The following is a 17,054-nucleotide window of genomic DNA, read 5'->3' on the forward strand; positions in this document are numbered from 1 at the left end:
TGCAACAGTTGCATTTGATTGTTTAGGATAAAAGCTACTCGCTGAACACTTGAACACTTTGAAAGCATCATAAACAGTGCAACAAAGTAATACCATTTTGCAGAAATGTCATGTTTCCACATATTTCTAATGAGCCTGGGTTGAATAAATCGTTATGGAACTGGAAACATCAAGAGAAATCAAAACCATCCATTTCCTCATGATTGACAACCTTACACACACAGACACACACACACACACACACACACACACACACAACTCACTAATTCCCTCTCCGTCATCCCAGAACAGGGATCCATATGCTACACCTTCATCATTAAGAGCAACAATCAGACCCAGAGGATTCAAACGACTACAGAAAGAAAATAATATATATATATATATACATTTACATAGAACAACTCACGTTTACATATGATTAATTATTCAGTGTTCAGAAACAGTGTGAACTCTTATAGGCACTGGGAGAAGTGGGAAATTGACTGTTTATGGTGCAAGAGGCTTCCTGAAAAAGGAAAAGTACCATGCAACTATAGAAACATGGCTCCTTAAACAGCTCTTAATAAAAAAGACGCAGCCTCTCTTCACCTGTAGTGTGTGTTGTTCTCTGGTTTCTGCCAGGGTAGGATGTGTCCTGCTCTCACATGCAGGTTAATTTTTGTTAACGGTGTATCCATATCCACAAACTGTCCTTGCACTCCAACAGCTTTACCCTGGAAGACAAAAATCACACATAAGCAGATAAGAGACCCAATATACGGAGGACAAAGCAGTGTAGGTTGAATTTGTTTGGAACCCAGCTAAATTATGATTTGTTGTTTATTTGACATCCAATTAAAAAGATTTGAATGCTTACTAATAAATGCTTACTTGCATGTTGGTAAACTGCTTACCGTGTGGTAATCATACCAGCGGTCTTTGGCACGTATCCCTGACCACAGTAACACCCTTCACAGAACAAAATCAATGAGGGAAAAAAAGAACAAGAAAAATGAGAAGAAAAAAAAAAAAACATTTTGCACTATATATATATATATATATATATATATATATATATATATATATATATATATATATATATATATATATATATATATATATATATAAACTTTGCTTGTAGTGTGACCATTGCCAGGGTGTTTTTGAGTTCATACCGGGTCCAAAGCAGGTGTGATTAGAAGAGCGGGACCCCAGAGGAACTGTCTGTCGATGTCCCATGTTTTTTCATCAGTGACAAACCTACAGTACAGAACATCATCCACTCAGTGTTCATGCAGTTCATGAGAGAGAGAGATAGAGAGACAGAGAGAGAGGGGGGGGGGGAGTGGTAAATTGAGAGAGTTTAAGAGCATGAAATGAAACCATGCAAAGGTTGAGAGGCTGAACAAAATAGTACATTCTGTCCAATAGATCAGGCTGCTAAAAACAGCATGGAAGAGGAAGCTTAGACGGGACAACAGAGCAGTGATACCAAAAAAAAAAAAAAAATGTAATTGGTAATTGGAAAATGTAATTGAAACGAAAGGATGGACTGAAAATAGTGTCAGAAAGAAAAGATGGTGTAATGAAGATATATTTGGAAGGAAAGAGAGGAGCAGAACATGAATGAAGGTCTTAAAGGGATATTTCACACAAAAAGGAAACTTCTGTCATCATTAACTCTGGCCTTGCTACATTCACACAACTTCCTTAAATGTTATGGCAAAATTATTTCAAAGTTCTGAAAAAAAATACTTCCAGTAAAGTCAATAGAACATTTGTTTAAAGTGATCTGGTCTTATAATACTTTCCAAACGTTAGCACAAAAACATTATATGAGTCAAAGATGAAAACTTGTTTTCACACCCCAACACAGTATAGAGGTTTACATTTTGTTTTCCCCCCATACATTCAAATGATGTCCTTTTTACTATTATTTGTTTACTTTGAGAAAAAAACAAATACAAAAATCAAACATTTACACAATTGACAGACCTACAGTTCTGTATTGTACTAAGAGCTATTTCAGTGTAACAATAGTTCATATACCAAACTATCTGGTCATATATATATATATACATATATATATTATATATATATATATATATATAATATATATATATATATATATATATATATATATTATATACATACACACAAAATAATATAATAGTTTTTAATAATTAAAAGTATGATAAAAGTTAGTATGACCAATTATTATTTTATGTATTTTAAACGTGACAAATACACATAGACACTTTACTGGATTTAATATGCTTTCTATGTATATAAAATCACTTTTGTAAATGTATTCATGGAACATTTTTCTGAAATGTTTTAGTAGAATGTTCAAGAACATTCAAAAGAAACATTCTCATAATGTTTGCAAAATGATCAAATGGAATGTTCGCTTAATGTTTGAATAGATGTTAGAAAACTCATGGTTTTGAAATTGCAAATGGGAGCAAATGATGACAAAATGATTTTCTTTTGTGTGTGACTATAGATAAACTTGAGTACTGGTGAACACTCACTCGTGCAACAGCGGTCTGACCACAGTGTTTCCGTGAACGTGGGCTTCATACATCAATGTGTACAAATACGGCAGGAGGGTATAGCGAATGTTCAGCACATCCCGAGACATGGCAGCAAAATCCGGCCCCCAGGCTACGGGATCCTGCCTCTGTCAAAGATCACAAAAAAATTCAGCATTACAGTCGTTCAGCACTTGTGAAGAAAACCTGAATGGATTCATAAGAAAGCCTCAGTACACCTTCCTTGCAATGTACTGTACATGTTTAAATAGTTTTAATATTTATTGTGATCTATATTTTAAATATATATATATTATATATATATTATATATTATATATATATATAATATATATATATATATATATAACACACAGTTAATCAATATTTCATGAACTATTTGTATTCTATTAATAACTGATTCATTTATGATCCAGCTGCAAACAGATAGATCTAGAACATCACATGTCCTGCATTATGCATTGTGACACCATGGGAATAAATACTTTAGCCTGAACTATATTTCATATTTGCAAAATCCAAATCCGTACAGCTGTGTCCCGTGAAACCAGACATATCTGTACACATTTTTAGCATCTGTGCCTGTGTGTGTGTGTGTGTGTGTATAGGCTGAATGTTAATCATCTGTCAGATAGAGAGCGGCTCTGCCCCGTCGCTGGCCTGGAGCTCACACTGAGTGCTGTTAAGAGCGGTGGGTGTGAGTTAACGTTCTCACAGATGTAAAGGTGAACTGTATCTGATAATTATTTCTCAAGTACCACACGTTCACAGATCCGACCGCTAATGTGTGCGTGCTAATACTTACATGAATTAACACTTTTATGAAGTGAGAACTCCCACAGTTTCTGTATGTTATATGCTAAGGCAAAAAAAAAAAAAAAAAAAAAAACCCTCTATAAATGTCCTTAAAACAATCTGCATATGCAAAACTGTGTTGGATATTAAAGCTTGTTTTTTCAGAGAACGTATCTTGAATAAAATCTATTTAGTCTGCTTATGGTTAATAATTAATTATAATCTCTGTGTGTGTGTGTGTGTGTGTGTGTGAGACAGTGACTCAAAATAGAATACCCTTCATTAATAAACATACAGTAAGTTCTCAAAAAATCTTGCAGTTTTGCTTCTCGTATGTATGTATATATAATATTATATTCAAAAACAATAACTACTAAACATTTTTAGAAAAAAAAAACTAAAATAGTATCTCCATTATACTAATGTAATACAGTTAATATCAATATTTAATAAAATAGTATTATCTGAATAATTGATCAAAATAACTAATAAAACTATAAAATAGTAATTGAATAATAATAATTATTATAATAATAGTGATGGCAGGCTTAGCAAACACACTGAATACAGTAGCTTTACCGTCTTGCCCTTCTGACCTCTAAAATCTTTAGTATTTTTTTCACTCGCTCACTCATAGTGAAAACTCCTTCTGATGTAATGGGAAAAGCTTATATCTCTGTGTTAAAGTGTTTGAATGAACTAGACCCTCCTTCAGTTAGAGCCAACTTCTGCTCGCTGACAAAAAGCCAAATTATTCCAAATGTACTGCCCTCTGACTGCATTAGTATGTGACTTAGTGTGATGGAGAGACGGACGAACTTGGAAATCTTGGCAGCAGTGGAAGAATTATCAGCTGGCTTCTGCAGCACAGTCTCTTTCTCTCTGGCAGCTGTGGAACATTTGCACTGGCAAATGACTTAGTCAAATATTAGGAGCAAATAAGGTGATCTTTCTAAACTTCTTCCAATAAAAAAAAATAAAAAAAAATATATATATATAATAAATATATATATATATATATATATATATATATATATATATTATATATATATATATATAGACACACACACAAATATACACACAAACACATTTTTATTTTATGTACTTGATGTACAAAAATATAATGAAACACTGAAATTCATAAAAATTAATAAAAACTACATATAGCCATGATTTGCTACTTCCAGTGCTAGTCAGAGCACGTTATTAATATTACTAAATTTCTTAAAAAAAAAATATACTTTTAATGCATGACGTGAATTTATTAAACATTTAGAATTACACACCATACAGAATGACCAACCAAGAAAAAAAAAAAAAAACACATTAATGAAGTGTCTCTCTTTCTCTTACTCACTATCCACCATGTCTCTCTCTAATCACTTAGTAATTCAGGCCACCTTGACGACCCCCGTCCCTTTGCTGTTTGTCTCTGGATGACCTTCCATTTGCCTGCGTAGCCACATTTAAAACTAATAACATCTTGGAGGGGTAATTACAGCACCAAGGGGAAGTGCAGAGATAAATACGTCGGGATGCAGGGGTAAAGGCGAGCTGAGGACAGTCTCTTATTGAAACTGTCTTTGAGACACGTGGAGGGCACATCCACACCGGATACCAGTGGAAAATATCCGGACATGCTGTCTACCAAGAGCTGGCTCTGCACTTTTGTTTTAATAAAGCACTCAAAATTGTCTTGTCACGGTCAGTGCGCGCTAAATACCAGAATTAATACATCATTTTATAAGAGTTTTATTTATTTATTTTTTTAATTCTGTGATTTTTTTTTAATTTCGCGATTTTTTATTGACAAATACAGCAAAATGATAGGGAGTAGTTAGCAAACACTATTTCTTAAACCCCAATTTCTGTCATAATTTGCAATAAATTCTAAAAGGATTGTAATATAAATTCTTATCTGAATCTAAAAAAAATAATACTAATAATAATGTTTTAGTTGATTAAAAATCTGGTTAAATTGCATGATTAAAGAAAATGTGAAAATATTTAGACAAACACGTGTAAATAAACATTAACAAGAAAGAAAGAAAGAAAGAAAGAAAGAAAGAAAGAAAGGAAGAAAGAAAGAAAATTCTGTTAATTTAAATATGTATACAGTCAAATTTAAACTAAAATATTTTAACAAAAAACATTTAAAACTAGGTTAATTTAAATGAATCAAAATTTTATTTAAACGTAAAATCAATCAATCAACTCCCAACAGGACAACATAGATTTAAATAGGAATAAATATAAATCCACATGGAACTTCTATTTATCCAGTAGAATCTTGATACTCATTACATTTATTCTTTTTTGACATTTGTGTCCAATTCTTCACCACCTGAGCTACAGGATCCTATAAGACATTCAGGGCATATATCTTAGGCCATTCCCACTCTAAATTCTATTTGTTTGTTTGTCCTTTGTTTAATCACCCATTCCAGTAAAGCCGTTTCTAAATGACTGAACCCCAGAAGGCTTCTGGATAACTGTTGAGCATTTAATTATACCCTGAAATCTATCTGTTAGCTACAAAGCTGCCACATCCACTCACTGCAGAATTTTCCTAACGCCATATCGATCCCTCTCACTCCCCGGGCTTATTAGATTTTTGTGACAGGTCCCAAAACACTTGCAAAGGTCACATTTTAAACAAGTGCCAGAGTGAATACCTGACAGCCCACCTGTCTACGGATGCCAGATATTAGTCAGAGCCTGTGTGGGAGGCCCTTTTCAATTGCCGCCGTGTGTTTTGGAGCGTTGTGATGAACTACTGTACTGTCTGTCTCAGTGATTCAGAGATCATTTTCTTACTCTCTCAGGGCATCATACAGACAAGCGTTCATATAGAAGTTGTCATGGCGGTCTGTACAGTGACTATCTTGTTTCACCCTCAGTTTTGATGCCTGTCACTCACTGTCACTTATTATCTGGCTGAACACCAAATCAGTCTCAATTAAGATCAGTTTCACACTGTTTACTGAACAATGGCCCTACATGTCAATGGGTTTTCTTTCATCAAATTTTTAAATTGCAATTTTAATTATAAAACTACAAGTGGCCCCACCCCCAAATGTGCAGCATTACAGAATTTCATCTCAAAATCCCTATTTTTAGATCCAAAAATTCTAATGACGTGATTTTAAAAGGGAAAAAAGCTCAGATACAATTGACTGATCAAGCTAGCCTCATACCTAGGCTTAGAATAAGATTTGGTCAAGTTTGGGTTAACACCGGTCCAAAAATCATTAAAAAATTCATGATTAAAAAATTCTCTAAAGCTGTGTTCTTACTGGCATGTTGATGGTGTTGTGGTTTCTGGAGAACGGATAGAAAGCTCCAAGCTGCATCCAACGAAGGCACATCTCATAATCAGCAACATTAAAGAAGCCACAGATATCAGCACCAGTCTGAAACACGAGTGAAAAGGGAGAATGAGAGAGAGAGAGAGAGAGAGAGAGAGAGAGAGAGAGAGAACACAACTATAGATCTCTGTAAAAAACAGGGCCACAAGAGCCAACTCCAAAACATTAATAAATAAACTTTAGAGTCAGTGTAATGGCTGCATGCTACTGTAATGCACCCAAATGAACTAAAAACATTGTTTGATAGGAAATAAAGCACAAATAAAAAATCAATAGCAAGTGCTGCAGCAGAAAGAGAGAGGCACTTACGTAAGGGATGCCAAATATGCTGAACTCCATCATGCCTAAAGATAGATGGGGGGGATTCATGTATGCCAATATTCAGGTATACAATGAACTTTACAGTAGATTGTTCAACAATAACAATGTTTAATGAGGGAGGTGGGTCAAAAGCAAAAGTATACAGACAAAAATATTGTGATGTTGTGCCAAGGTGTTCTGGCTAATTAGTTACAGGCTTGTTTTAAGAAGTCACTATAAGAATCTGAGACAAAGTTATCTGTCTGTTGCATTTCAAGTTTCTGTTTGTTTTCAGTTCAGCACTTGGTATGCTCTTTTTTATTTCTTTGATTCGTGCACAATATTTATGCATTATATATATATATATATATATATATATATATATATATATATATATATATATATATATATATATATATATATATATATATATGTTAAATATGTTTTTGATGCCTCAGAAAACCAATACATTGAAATTCTCACTGCACAACTTTTCCATTTAGTTCCCATTTAATATGCAATACCATTCAACAGTTTTGGGTGGTTAGAAGTCTTTGATATTTTTCAAATAAGCCTCTTATGTTCCCCAAGACTTGTATTAATAAAATAATATGTAAACAATAAATGTGAAATATTATTACAATTTAAAATAATGATCTTCTATTTTTATAGATTTAAAATGTAATGTATTCCTGTGATCAAAGCTGAATTTTCAGCATCATTACTCAAGTCCTCAATGTCACATGATCCTCCAGAAATCATTCAAACACCTTTTGAACAATAGTGTATACTAAATCCAAGCACTATAGCGATGCTTATCTTTCCAAGAACCGCTAAACACATACCTATAATGGACTTCAGAAGCTGGTCCCAGGCAGAGTAGTTGTCTCCCAGCCAATGTCCTGCCCAGCGTCCACTAGATGGGTATGTTGAACGGGTAACTACGACACCTCTCTTTCCAGTGGTACTAAGCAAAGCACTGGGAAATACACATAAACAAGCACACAAATTAAAACTCATTCCAGAACAATTAAGAACTAAAACAATAGTGAATATGGAGGACAGAAAACTCACTCGTAAGTGGGTTTCGTGTGAGACCAGCCGTACAAGTTGTGGACATCATAATGCTTGACGCGTGTGCCACTGGCGAGGATCTGCTCGCTGTTCATGCATAAAGTCTTATGGTTCAGACCTCTGAGCTTGGACTCCAGTGCTGGGAAATGTCACACATGTACAGATTAATTTAGGACAGAAAGTGTTAAATACAGGTATAAATGTTGACCATCGTGCACTCAAACAAACGTACAGGGCATGTATGGAGGATTTTCCAAACCATCATTCCCTAGACAATTTTCTCCAACGGTTCCATGCACGAAACTGGCTGGCTCATTCATGTCCTTCAGAAGGCAAAACATAAAGACAACGTTATCATTTAATGAATGCAAAGGAGAAAACAGTACACAAATGAGTGCAGAAATGGGGCATGGCCTTGTTTAACCTTGAATCAACATCCCAACAACATTATTATGAAGCTATCATTTTATATATATATATATATATATATATATATATATATATATATATATATATATATATATATATATATATATGTTAAAGTTGTTTTAAGACCAGCTATGGCATGTAACAGGAGCTTGAACAAGTTGTGTAGCATCTTTACTTTTTTCATTCCATCAAAAAATACAAAGCACTCACGATCCAAAGTCCGTCAAACTTCATGATGTTTTTGTAAAAGTCTTTAATCTGCTCTCCCCACCACTCTGCTGTACTGTTCTTGAAGAAATCAGGGAAGGCAGCGAAAGCTCTGAATAGCTGAAAGTTGAAATGAAACAACCATTATAAGAACTGCTGTAGACTTCAACCATTACTACAAGCTGATTGGATATTTCAGTAGTGAAACACGCCAATTTGTTTAAATAATAATGTGCTGATTCAGTTCTGATCTGTTCTGATTGGCTGTTGGTGTGTCTTCTACATGCTGATTGGCTGACAGCACCTATGATGTCACACTCTTCTCTCTTGACTGCATTTGCAATCATAGCCCATTGTACTGACAATTTCAGACTCAATAGACTTGGATACAAAAGAAAATATGTCCGGTTCTCTGATTAAAGAGAGATAAAAAGAGTGATTTATAGGAAAAGATAATGAAGTGAGAGGCAGATACCTCTACTTGAGTATCCCAGTCCAAATAATTGTCCACAGTGACATTGGGATAGTCAGGCCATACCTGTGACAGACAGAAACAACAAAACGTTTGAAACAAATCAAGCTTTAATGAAAATGTGGTTGAGTTGGGTGAATAATCTGTTCAGTTTTTTTTTCCAAGTGTTTTTGGTATTACAAATTTTCCATCCTCTTAGTCTTGTGAAATCCCTTCAACTAATGACACATTCCAGATGAAGATTCCCGCTTTAAAGGTGCAGTATGTAAAAATGACTGCAAACAGTTGAAATGAGAACTGCAGTCCAAATAAAAAATGTTGAAAAGAGTTGTTTCTCCCAACTCGTTCTCCTCAGACTCCACACTCACGTGGGTTGCCAGATTAAAGACACGCAACAGGAACGATCACAACTGACATTTTAATATGCCTCTGGCCATAGAGCTTTTTAGATGAATGCTGAGGATTTTTAAGGTTGTGTAGGATCTGCATTTTGGACCTCAAATTGTGCCACAGAAGAAAGAAAAATATCCAGTCAACAAAACTATGTGGGATTGACCCGGAATCAATATATGTTCCTCTTCTTCTTGGTGTTTGTCATACCTTTCCCCACACAATGTCATTGCTGAGCTCAGGGGGCCATTTGATGAAAACGTCTTTTTCAATCCCGGTATCAAATGCTGGGTAGGAGCCTTTTGTCTCATTGCCTGCAATCGCTGGGTCCTAAAGCACACAAACAAAAAAAGCATGTAAATCTGGTACAGAATACATTTCACTGCATGTTTCTGGCCGAATAAGAACTGACCACACTGATGCCAATTTATAGAAACAACTTTGTTTTTCCGAGTAATCAGGAATAGCTCGTACCAGGATGAAGATGAAACGCATTCCCTCAGCCCTCATCTCGTCCACCAGAGCAGGCAGTTCTTTAAAGTTCACTTGGTCCAACGTAAAGTCCATCTGCCTCTCCATGTACTCAATGTCTGCATATTGCACATCCTTTAAGTATTCAAAAGTCAGATATTATGATCATTAAACTTAAATGAGAGTAATTTAGTGCCAACTTAGTAATGGTTTTGGTTTGAAACATTTAATTCTGCAAATTCTCCCTATTATATTTTGCTATGGATAAAACCATCTTCAAAATGACTAAATGTAAATGTAAAGGAAAGCAGCATAATGTTGTGAGTGGTTGCTAAGGTGTTCTGCATGGTTGCCAGGTGGTTAATTACTGGCACAAGTCAAAAGTCTATGGGATATTTTCACAATCTCATATTAGATTAACATTATTGTAACAGCAAATCTGAATTTATATGAATTTTATAGAACTATAACTGTTTATTTAGAACTAGTTTTGAATTAATTGGCTTTAATTCATTACTGTCTTCATTACTTTTGTCCATTCACAAGCTGCCAAACAGACTACGAAGGCATTTTTATAAACTTCAAGTACCACGTTAATTAATACAGGTCTTACTACAGCCACAGAATGTTGTGTTATCATCATTCAAGTTGCACATCACTGAAAAATAACTGGTTGAGGTATTTAAAAAAACAATATTCCTGAAGTTCTGATGCAAGTTTTGAAGGTTGGTGAGAGTTACATGACTGTGTTTAATGTTGTGTTCAGGAGGAGACTGAAAGACACAGGCACAAACTACAAGATGAGATTGCTAACGTAAGGTATTTTAGCTGCTTTCATGTCTCTGTAAAGATCTGCAATCTCTTTATCGTTGGCATAGCCGTAGCGGCAAAGCTGGAATCCGAGCGACCAGTAGGCTGGAAGAACCGGGCGGCCGATCATCTGTCAGAAAAAAAAAAGCAAAAAACGGGAGAAAAATATTTAACATTTTATGCAAATACATTTTAGGACATACATTTTAAAGTGGCTTAAGAAAGTCAAATGGCCCCTTTTGTTTATGTGACAAGCGAGCTTCCTTTAGATAAATATGTATGTATTTCATTTATGAATGTGAGTTTTTGGATGTTATTTTGTGTGTGTGCTTCGACTGAGTACACTGTGGGCAATGAGGCAGAGAGACTCCAGCTGCTAAACCTCATCAAGCCAGGAAACACACACACACACACACACACACACCTCAGTGTACTGCTGAACCACTTCTTCTGGAGTGGGTCCCATCACCATGTAGAAGTCCAAGATACCTCCGATGGTGCGGTAGGTCAGAGCTGGAGTAGGCTGGAAGGTCACATCTAAGAGCAAAACAAGCCAAAATGAAAAAAAAAAGGATTACATAATGACTCAATGTGTCGACCTTAGCTTATTTTTTATTATATTTTTTTCATTTACAACAACAGCAAGTTAGTGGTTTAGCACAGGTAGTGGATTCCACTGTTTTTTTTTTTTTTTTCATGCATTAAATTAAATACATTTTCCAACTATGATTTAGTTGAAGTATTTGGCTTTGATGTATTAAATTTTGAAAAGTGTCTTCATTGTATTTGTCTGCGCACAAGCAGCCAAATGTGATTTTGCTGGACTGTAACTATTAGCCCTTTCAAAAATGGAAGAGTCCTTCAACATATACATTCCCAACATTTACAAAATTAATTTCAACAATAAAACCTTCAAATCATTTCAGATCTTATCCTTAACTGCCTATTTCTGTGTCATTTTGTATGCGTTGAGGTTTTAAACACATCTGCATTCAAACTGAAGGCCACTACTTTGAACTTCTCTGGGTAAACTGAACCACATCGAAGCTATTCTCCTGCTGCGGTTCTCTGGATGCTCATTTACTCGTCTGCCTGCACATGTGTTTTTTATGGAAGTATTACAATGTGGTGTGTATGTGTGTGTGTGTGTGACAGCGGTTGAATGTAGAAGACTCTCTGAGCACAACTCTTTTAAAAGCCCCACTGCAGCACCACCATTATTATGTGTAAGCAGCTCAAAAGAAACTCCTGCAATAAGCATAAACATTCCTCACACTAGAGCTCAATGACAGCCTCTCACCTCTGATAAATAACGTTTGCTCTAATCACAACCTTAAGACCTGCTGAGGAAACTCACACCAGTGTTGGTGCCAGCGAGTGATGGACTTAATTGTTCCAATACTAAAGATGCAGCAAGTGTCCGACTGACAATTTTTAGACTCATAAAGAGAAAATAAAAGCATTGTTCCTGGAGATACTGTAGTGCCCTTTACATAAACAGAAATGTGAAGGACACATAAAACTGTGTTTTTCTACAACTTAACTGCAGTGGTTAATACATTAAACACAGCTGAATTAAGAGCTTTGTATTTTACAGAAAATAGAAAAACATCTTTGTTCTGTTCTAAAGTTGGAATGTTTTTCTTGATTCTTTCCAATGCATTCTGAGATTGTCTTCCCAAAGTGGTATTTCACAGCATTATAATGTTAGGCTGGTTCATCTTCATCTTAGGCTGGTTCGAGATGTGTTTAACGTAGTCTTAGCCTACAAGAAAGACTGTCCAGTGCAGTCCAAGCGAGACACAATTAGCTCAGTGTGTGATTTTACTCACCCATAGCATTGCTGTTTAGCAGGAGGACGCCATGAGCACTTGTTGATTTCTCCAGACCCATGTAGAAAGGATGGACTCCATAACTGTTCAGCTTATACTGGCAGATGAGGAGAAAGAGATTAGAGCTCAAGTTTGTGAAGCAACTTCAGTTGTTCTCAGTGTTAAACAGACAATTATGTGTTAATGAGAGATTTTTACTTGGCTTAAAGGAATGTACCCTGCAAATCCCATCTCTCTGTTTTAATTAACCTAATCACATCTCTTTCTCTCTCTTCCTGCATGAAGCTCTCTCTTTGCTTCTCTTTCTTTGGCCATTGTGTCATGAATGGAGTCTGTGAATGACTGACAGCCAATAACAGGACGGTTAGCCGAGAGGTGCAAGAGCGTCACTGCATATGAGTCTGTCTATCTATCCATCCCATCCATATACTATGTCACCTGTCACAGCAATTACTGCTTTTGATTACTGTATTGAGTGACTAAACTATACACTAGGGCCGGCTGTAAAGTGCAGATGAAATGCACGCAGGAAGGCTTGTAAAACACCACAACTGGTTCTGACACTCACCCCTGGAGGCTGATCTTTCGCAAACAGGCCGTATTTGTGGAAGTTGAGGTCATGCTTGTAGGTGGGGTGTTCGCTTTCACCAAAACCATAGACATAGTCTGAGGGAAGGCGTGTGGAGATCTGAAGGAACTGATCAGAGAATGTAAACCCCGGCATGGCAGAATCCCATCTAGTGAAATAGAGAGTACGAGAATGAGATTTAACAAAACAGAACATTCAAGATTTCATACGGTGGCAAATTTGGCTTTTATAGACCTAAAACTCTCAGAAAATCCCTAAAAGTGCAACATCAGCTCTGCTATTCAGAGTTACTTCTGTGCTGATCATGCGCTCCTTTACAATACTGCTTTGTTGCCTTTTTCTTTTTTTTTCTCAATTAATTTATAGTTGCAATACCTTTGGAAAATTTGACATGCTAATCCCCTTCTAAAATAATTTTATACGTATGCATTTTAAAATAAAAACTATATATTTATTTTTAATGTAGATAATTTATGTAATTGATCATGGGATTATCAGTTCAGGAAATGCATGACTTAATGAATGATGGATGAATGACACTGATGTACAAGCAGCAAACAGTGATTTTAAGCGTAAACTTCACAAAATCTATAAACTGGTTCTTCAAATCTGATTGGTTAAACACAATGTTGTTCCAGGGACAAAAAAGATGTTGTCCCAGGAAACATGTCTCACTTGGTAAAATTAGGTTCTGCCACACACACACACACACCTTGAAGTCGCTTTAGATGAAATCATCTTGCTAAATGCATATGCAATGCAAAATGCATAAATATAAATGTATTGTATAAGATGGTTACATATAGTGAAAAACCTACAATAAATAATGACAACAGATAAAATACATAGTATACATTATAAACTAACTTACTAGGTAGTTACCCATTAACTACCGCATTAATGCCAAAATAACCTCTCTGGTCTCACTGTTACCAGGGTAATTCAGGTTACTCACATGATTTCATTTGTTTCCTTTCTGATCACTTGGATTCCAAATGGTTTGTCATGGATCTGAACCCTGTTACTCCTCTTTTGGTTTCGTCTGTTTCTGGCATGGCAGGCAGGTCAAGGTGAAATGGGGACCTCATAGCGTGCATTGTATGGGTCGAAGATCTATTTGAATAGGACCAAAATCAGTCACAGGCATACATGTTACCTTAAATGTATTCATTTGTTTTCCTAACTTCCTAAAACAAAACTCAACAATAGAGCAGGGTGTTAATAACACCAGGTTATGGATTCGATTCCCAAACACTCCTAAAAAATGAAGATTGCGCACAAAAGGTTCTTTATGGTTCTTTAGATTAAGCTCATCACGTAAACATGTTTATTTCTTTCTTCATATATATATATATATATATATATATATATATATATATATATAATATATAGATATATATATATAGATAGATAGATAAAAGTGACTTACCAAATGCATAAATCTAAATTGTTATTGTTCTGTCATTATCTTGGTCTTAATCCTAAATATAGAAAAGCATACCCTCCAACGTAGGCTCCTTCCACTCATGTATGTGATATCTACCCGTAGCTTGCTGATTGTCTCGAGATCGAGAACGCTGACTTGGGAATCGGCATTGCGGTCTATATCTACAGTGATGCCACTTGATTTCTCAACCTTGTTGCTGGTGATGTAGCCGTGGTTCTCGGCATAATAACACCGAGGACTACTTAATAGCTACAAAAATGAATAAAATAATTATGTTTCGCTTTCTGTAAACAGACTATTTGAAAATAACAGGCTGAATATTGAATATTGTCTCTCTCTGACCTCCCAGATGCAGCCCCGGGCTTCGCATTTGGCCTGATCTTCATCCTCTTCAGGGTAACAATCAATATTTACAGAGATTTTGACCTCCCAGCTGACTGTGTAGTTTTTCCCCAGTTCCAGCTCCAGATTTCAGATGTAGTACCTGGAGGACCAAATACAGCAAACAATTTACCTAACAGCAGACCTAATAGATTTTCTTTACCTAACAGCATTATGGCTCTTGTGATTGGTGGACAGACATGAGCTGTACAGAACGCCTCCTTGATTACAGGAGGAAATTTTGATGTCAGAACGATTTTATTTGATTTTCCATTTCATGACCCCTTTAAAATGGAAAGCAGATGGGGCCAAAAGCGAAACAAGCCATGACACAAAGTTACAGAAACTAAACAACCGAAAGCAATGTCTTCCTTAGATGTAATGTTAGTTCTGTACTTCAGCGTTGGGTAAAACATCATTATGATATCCTTTATAGTAGAGAATGCTGCTTACTTGTAGGCTACGGGTAACAGCCGTAGAGGTACAGTCTATGGTAAAGGCAAAGATGTTGAAATAAACATTCACACAATCAGCTTTTCCAATACCCCGATAATCAAACTTCTGCTTAGCGCCTGCTCCATTTATGCAGATCAGTTTTTGTAACTGTTTTACTTAATCCATCTGTTGCTTTTGTCTTAATCAGCAGCCGCTTGCACCACCTGCTGGTGAGCGACTGACAGCAGATGGAGATCATGCCTCTGTGCTCTACTGCTATTCCTGCAGCTCCCGGATGTGAAAGAGTGAATTATCTGCCGAATTTTAACCACTGAATTTGTGGAAGCGAATTTGGAAAGTGAAATAAAATTGACCAAAATTTGCCTGTTCAATATTATACATTGTATATTTAAACCGATTGAATATTTTGGAAGTGAATTCTGGAACGTGAATATGAATTATTATTATTTTTTTTAATTATGAAAAGGTGTGTGAAATATTTTTAATTGAAATATTCACAGCTTAAACGAACAACTATGTTACATTTCAGGACCTAGAATGCAAGTCCTGGATATACAAGGCATTTAAAATGCAAGTTTTTCAGTCAGTGCTATTCGGCATGCTTTTTTGTTTCAAAGACATATGTCATTATTTTACTTCCATAACCCTTCATGAATAAACGTGATGTCTGAGTTTTGTATAAGTATAGTAACATAGCACATACAAATATGGTTTCAAATACAGAAATTTCATTGGCTGCAGTGCAGGTTGTCACATTATTGCAGACAAACAGTGTGTGGTGACACGGTCAAATTAAAGACTTTTGGTCCTTCTTCCATATTAAGACAGCAGGTTTTTTTTTTTTTTTTTTTTTTAACACCAGAATCCTAGCCAGTGTCAGTGATGCAGCTAGTCAAAGGATGTGGATGACAAAAATGACAAAGACTGTTGCGTTTGCGTTACTTGGCAGACATTCCATAAATTACAAGCGTAGTTTAAGACCAAAGTCTGCACGTCCTCATGTTGTCATTCCAAGACCTTGAGCTCTGGGAGAAAGTGATGTCCTTTATCATAGGCTAATGTACGTGTGCTTTTGAGAGCCCTGACAAATTCAATCTCTGGTCCGTGAGCATCCCTGGACACTCACTTGGAATGACAGGGCCTCTGCTGGTACCCTAGGGAATCCTACTCTATATTAAAGAGAAGTCAGGCTCCATTTTGTGGACATGATTTGTTGGACTGGCTCACAGTCCTAATTACGTTACATCGGCTGTGATTTTTTCTTCATTTTTCACTTCGTTTAGAGATGTTCTCCAAATGTCAAATTAGCTAATATATTTCTGAGAATTCTGTAAAGCCCTTTGAAGGACGGCTATTTTCAGATGGCTTTTTGTCGAGAAAATCTTGGCTTAATGGAAATATTAGATTAAGGTTTCTGTCAATTTATTTGGCTGATAGCTTTCATTTTTAACTTCAGTTGCAGTGCATCATGTATGTTTGCATACGGCTGTATTATTTAGTA

The 17,054-nt window shown here is 35.8% G+C and overlaps 1 pseudogene; it reads right to left on the reverse strand.

Moving 5' to 3' along the window:
• Nucleotides 1-263: 263 nt before the first annotated feature.
• On the reverse strand, nt 264-15,187 carry LOC113081235 (maltase-glucoamylase, intestinal-like; annotated as a pseudogene).
• Nucleotides 15,188-17,054: the final 1,867 nt, after the last annotated feature.

Source organism: Carassius auratus, unplaced genomic scaffold, assembly GCF_003368295.1.
Source record: "Carassius auratus strain Wakin unplaced genomic scaffold, ASM336829v1 scaf_tig00033501, whole genome shotgun sequence".
NCBI classification, from domain to species: domain Eukaryota; kingdom Metazoa; phylum Chordata; class Actinopteri; order Cypriniformes; family Cyprinidae; genus Carassius; species Carassius auratus.